At 44.3% G+C, this 5,586-nt stretch overlaps 1 pseudogene across 1 annotated transcript; it reads right to left on the bottom strand.

The window, feature by feature from the left end:
- Positions 1 to 1,195: 1,195 nt before the first annotated feature.
- LOC147618863 (receptor-like protein kinase FERONIA pseudogene) lies at positions 1,196 to 5,357 on the bottom strand (annotated as a pseudogene). Its single transcript, XR_015261990.1, has one exon. The product of XR_015261990.1 is annotated as a receptor-like protein kinase FERONIA pseudogene (transcript).
- Positions 5,358 to 5,586: the final 229 nt, after the last annotated feature.

Below are 5,586 nucleotides of genomic sequence, written 5' to 3'. Positions count from 1 at the left end.
ATTTGTTTCTGAACATATGCTCATAAACACCTTTATTGATAGGGCTAGGCTAACGCATTCAATTTGCTTTGCTATGGGTTTTCCAAGGTGGTTCTGGTGTTTTTTGGTGGTTTTTCTGTTTTCGTGAGCTTTTACTATACGGAGGTGGTGATGCATGGGTTGTCTGCCAAGATTTGAGCATGTCCCATACCTTCGAGTACCGACACACATGCCTTGTTTATAAACATGTGCCAAAAGTGGGACTTGGAAATCTTACCAAGTCCTTAGCGCCACAAGGCTGACGCATGCCTAAAACAGACCAGCACTTGTCAACAGATGACTATTGGGTTGTTGCAATAATACCCTGATATCTACCATAAGCTGATGAAGGCATTAACAATTTAAACTTAACCACAAAAGATTCCCAACACTTGTCAAGAGATGACTCGTGGGTGGTTGCAAATAATAAATACTACACAAAAGATTCCCAGTCCACAAAACTTATTTGTATTGAAGTTCATATCACCCAGCCTAAGAATCAATAGCAATGCCAAGGATAGGTTTGTTGATAGAAGGGTATATCAACAAGTAGAGCATGGTTTGTGCTTGGCAGCAACTAACTGTTTCTATGTTTATGCCCAAGACAAAACCTCTACTTGAGCAACTCATAGCTAGTAGAGTCCAACCCCTCCTGACACACACACAGGAAGAACCACTCCACCATCACCAAGGCTTCAACTATGCAATGTTACATTTGCAATGAGTATCACATAGCTAATCAGCCTCTACTACACCAAGAGATTCTAATATCTTAACAAGGGTTGGAGACTTGCCAACTACAAGTGCAATGTGAAAAAAGTGCAATCAGGGAAGGCATAACCAAGTTAATGTAGCATCCATGGCCAAGAGGGGTAGAGAGTGATATAAGTATCCCAAGAGGGGTGACATGCATTGCAGCGATGTGTCAAAAGATAGCTATAGCTTAGAGCAATACAATTTAAGAAAACCCTAGGTGTATAAAACATCCCAACAAGGTGAGGTAGGGACAATTTTATCGTCAATGCAGCATAAATCATTTGTTCAAGGATTTCCTGTTGCATGCACCAATCACCGAAACCACCATGTATCCAACTTACTTTGTGTCCTCAATAGAATTTAACAAACTCGATGTAGACCAATCTCATGCATGTGTGAATGAGACATTGTTCTCAAGGTAGTAGGCCATCCCTGTTGTAATTTTGCCAAAACCATTGCACACACCTTTTGACACTATCCAAGAAAGTCCGTCTTTTAGAATCGATACACTTCGGGTGAATTGAGTTCAATTCCAAACTACAAAACATACATTTATGGTTTTGCTCATCCAACATTGGTTCTATGCATGAATAGATGTCTACCTTTCCACATTTGTGTACATGTGGGCTATTATTATATGTGAATAAGAATAAAGGAAATCATTTGTCTTCATTCCCATCTTTCGATAACGGTATCCAAGGAGCATGTCAGCTTGCTCCCAGGAGGCTGGTTCGCTATTAAAACTCCACCTCTCTGACTAGAACTGTGTAAAGGGGGTGCCTCAGCCTGGGTGCCCACCCCACCAGCACGGAGCGTGCCCAGGCTGTGTGTAACCAGACTTTTAAGCCTTCCACTCTTCAAGAAGAGAAACTAGAGAAACCATCGAAAGGTAGTAACATACAATGATTGAAACAATGCTGCAGCTAATCCTCTAGAACTTGTAGTTCTATGTACAATATTACACTAGCCCAACTTAATTCTAAATTGTGATCATATGCGTCCTGTAGAGTGCCATAAAGACGTTCGAAAAGCCCTCTACCTTCCTTGAGGATCGACCAGCTGAGAGAAGACTGCACTGATGGTAGCATCATCTGAATCTTCACTTAGCAAGTTTAAAGTTCTTGTGCTGCTGTAGCTCCCTGTGCTATTTTTGCCCTTGACCTCGGAGCTGTCGTCAAGATCGCTTGTCACCGGGATGTGAAGCGGCATCTCCATTATTCGAGGGTTGCTGTCATCCAGTGCTTTCTCCACCGAAGATTCATGGAGTTGCAAGGCATACTCCAAGTTCCAAAGGACATCCCCCAAGGTCGGCCTATCGGAGCCACGATCCCGAAGACACTTTTCTGCCGTCTCGGCAAACTTTTTCAGTGACTCCCGGCTGATTTTCCCGACAAGGTACGGGTCAATGATTTGATATAGCATCCCCTTCTTCTGCCATTTCATGGCCCACTCAGCCAGGTTAATCTGTTCTCTGGGTAGAGTGGGATTTATTACAGGCCTTGCACACAGAACCTCCATCAACACCACCCCAAAAGAGTATACATCTGACTTCTCTGTGAGCTGTTGCCTGCGGAAGTACTCAGGATCCAAATATCCGAAGCTTCCTTTCACAGCTGTGCTCACATGTGTTTGATCAAGAGTGGGACCAATTTTGGAGAGCCCAAAGTCTGATACTTTGGCCACAAGATTCTCATCCAGCAGTATGTTGGTAGTTTTCACATCCCTGTGTATGATGCCCTGTGCCGCCCCAGTGTGTAGGTAGTGAAGACCTCCGGCTGCCCCAATACATATCTGAAGCCTTTGCTTCCATGATAGCGGAGGCAGATCAGTACCATAAAGGTGGCCTCTGAGAGGGCCATTGGCCATGCAATCATACACAAGAATCATTTCACTGCGTTCTTCACAGTAGCCAATGAGTGAGACCAGATGGCGATGGCGCAAATTAGATAGCATCTCGATCTCTGTCTGGAACTCTGTGATCCCTTGTTCAGAACCGGAGTTCCCACGTTTCACTGCAACCTTGGTCCCATCATCCAGCACTCCTGCATACACTTTTCCAAAGCCCCCCACACCTAGGACCGTGGCCTCATCAAAATTGTTGGTCATGTCCAGAATCTCTGCAAATGTGAAGTGATGACTCAAGTTAGATGGTGCTGAGGATGTGTAGCTTCCAGCATTGCTCTTAGGAGAGGCCATGGATCCCTTGCTGAAGAGTGACTGAGAATTCCCTCTGAAGAGGGGTAAAGGAAGCCAAGTTTGTGATGGGCTCCCAGCCTTCTTCTTGCAAGAGTGCATGCAAAAGAGACCTGCTGCCACCAGCAATGCAATCGCTGCTGCTGCTCCTGCCACCCCACCAATGATTGGCTGCTTAAGACCTCCATGAGACGGAGAAGACTGCAGTGTTGAAGTGGAACCACCGGGAATCACAATGAGAGGAGGAATGGGGCCTTGCAAATTCCCACTAGAATCATTCATCTTAAAAATTTCCAAGCCATTCAATATAGAGTTTAACTTAAATGGTGCAGTGACATTTGTCGGATGGAGAGCAATGACAATGTGACTAGCATTCCATGCTGCATTGGGTGAGATTGAAGCTGCATAATCCATCACAACTGCCTTGTATTCACCACCTGCCTTTGCATTAACATCAAAAGACCTTTCCGCAACTTCTGTGTTGATATAGACATCAAAGACCCTCTGATTTATCAAGGAATAGTCAAATTCACAGAAATGAAGCCTAATGTAGTAAGTGAAAGCAGGATCCACATTGAAACTCCATGTAAGGTTGAAGTTCAGATTCAGGGAGTTAAAATTTGTCATAGTTCTGGCTGTTTGGTAAACGATTTGAGGGGCAGTATAGTTATCCAAACTTGCATAATCTATGGAGTGCTGAGTAGACTCTGTGACTCCAGTTGCTGCAGTGGGGATGTAGCTGATGTCAGTAACCCAAGCACGAGACAACTCATCCTCTGCTGCACTAACTGCTTGACCACCCACGTTCACCCTGTACATGGTTTGAAGAGCACTGGCACCCATGGCAATCGGTATGACTTCTGAGATATCCACATCATTGATGCTGTTGGCAAATATATCATCCGGCATAGACACCAACTCTATGCCATTCACCATGGCGAACGCATTCTTGGCCCTGCCTGGAATGAAGCTCACAGACAATGGAGAGGAGGTCACATTGATGGAGTACTCCTTTTCAATGTAGTCATAGTTGAGGGCCTGGATTTCTTGCACAATGCTCATGTTCCTAATGAGAGAGTAAGAATCCACCTCGACAGTGACGATCGCATTGTTGGGATCATAGTTCTCATAGGCAAAAGGGTAGAAGTAGAGGCGCAGCCAATGCCGCCCGGGCGTCACAGGGAAAGAGTAATCCTCTGGGGATGTGAAAATGCGGGCACTAAGGAAGGGAACGGGGCTTGGAAGGTTTGGGTTTTGAAGGCTAGTCGCAGCTGCAACTGATGGCGGGTTTCCAGCTAAAAATGACGAAGCGGAGCCAGAAGGAGATTCATCACCTTTCCATTGCTGGCCATTGGAGTCGGTAGCAATTGCGATGGTGCTGCCGCAGGCAATAAGGTAGCTGTCTTTTGGGGTGTAGGCGCCATGTACAGAGAGAAGAACTCTTGGGAGTAAAATACTCACCAGGAAAACAGTCATTTTACATGGTGAGATGACACCCATTGGAGCCTTCCACTTGGGCTCTGCTAACTAAAACTTGAGAGTGTACCAATTATGGGTCATATGTCATCCAATGGTAGATGACATATGAAGTAACATGATGGGTTGGATGTCACCTAGTGGTAATAGATGATCATTGGCATAGTGGCATGTGATCTAGGATGATGGATCACCATGGGTTTTGATGGGTTAGATGCTTTCTGATGGCTTGTGAACTGATAAGTGATGTAGTTATATGGTGCAAACCAAGAAAACCTCCATCAAAACCCTAACCTTAAGAAACCCTAGAAAACCCTTCTGAGAGGGGTGGATGAAGACAATACACAAAATGTTTGCCTTTGTGGCTGCCAAATGAGACAAGGAAAATACAACAAAGAAGCTTAATCATGAGCTTAGCAGGGGATAATGAAGTCTTAATTGAGATGCTTACCAGTGCTTAAGCAGAGATTTACACAAAAGACCCTAGAAGAAAATCTTCATGGTCAGCCTGCACCAGCAATAAACCTTTATCTAATTCGCCTCATTAAGTACCAGAAAACACCAAATTCTCCTTGCTAGGTTTTGAACAAAAACAGGGTTGATGAAGAAAATAAGATAATTGATGAGATTAAGCTCCACAATTGCGCTCTATGACGATTGCCCAATTGACTGCTGATTAATGCCCTGAGAGGACATAAACATAAAAAAGGAAGACAGAATTCGTAGGAAACTTTGCCTCTATCTATGTCGTTCTGACAACATAGAGACCTGCTAAGAACGAGTACCAGCTGAGGGTAGAGGAATAATGCTCAAATTATAGAAGAAAAGGGATTGTACTGATGGAAAAGTTGATGTCGAAAGGAGAAGGAGAGGTGGAAGCTATGGCTATGGCGGAGCCGAGGAGCCATCCAAGCTTTGCAAAGTGGCTGGCGATGGCCAAAATGGGCCCCGCATCAGCAGCACGCTTTGTTTGTTGATAATTATGCCCACTAAAGTGTGTTAGTGCTAATCTCCTACATTTTAATCTCCTACATTTTATATGCGTTATTTTTATTTTATTTACCTCTTTTTTTAAAATTGCAAGGTTATTTTAGAGACGGAATTGACTGACCACATGCCATTAGGCATGCGGGAGAAGGGGGC

This window comes from Cibotium barometz, chromosome 34 (assembly GCF_041138505.1).
Source record: "Cibotium barometz isolate CiBa-2024 chromosome 34, ASM4113850v1, whole genome shotgun sequence".
NCBI classification, from domain to species: Eukaryota; Viridiplantae; Streptophyta; class Polypodiopsida; order Cyatheales; family Cibotiaceae; genus Cibotium; species Cibotium barometz.
The sequence above is the reverse complement of the archived record's forward strand: the minus strand, read 5'-3'. Positions and strand labels throughout refer to the sequence as shown.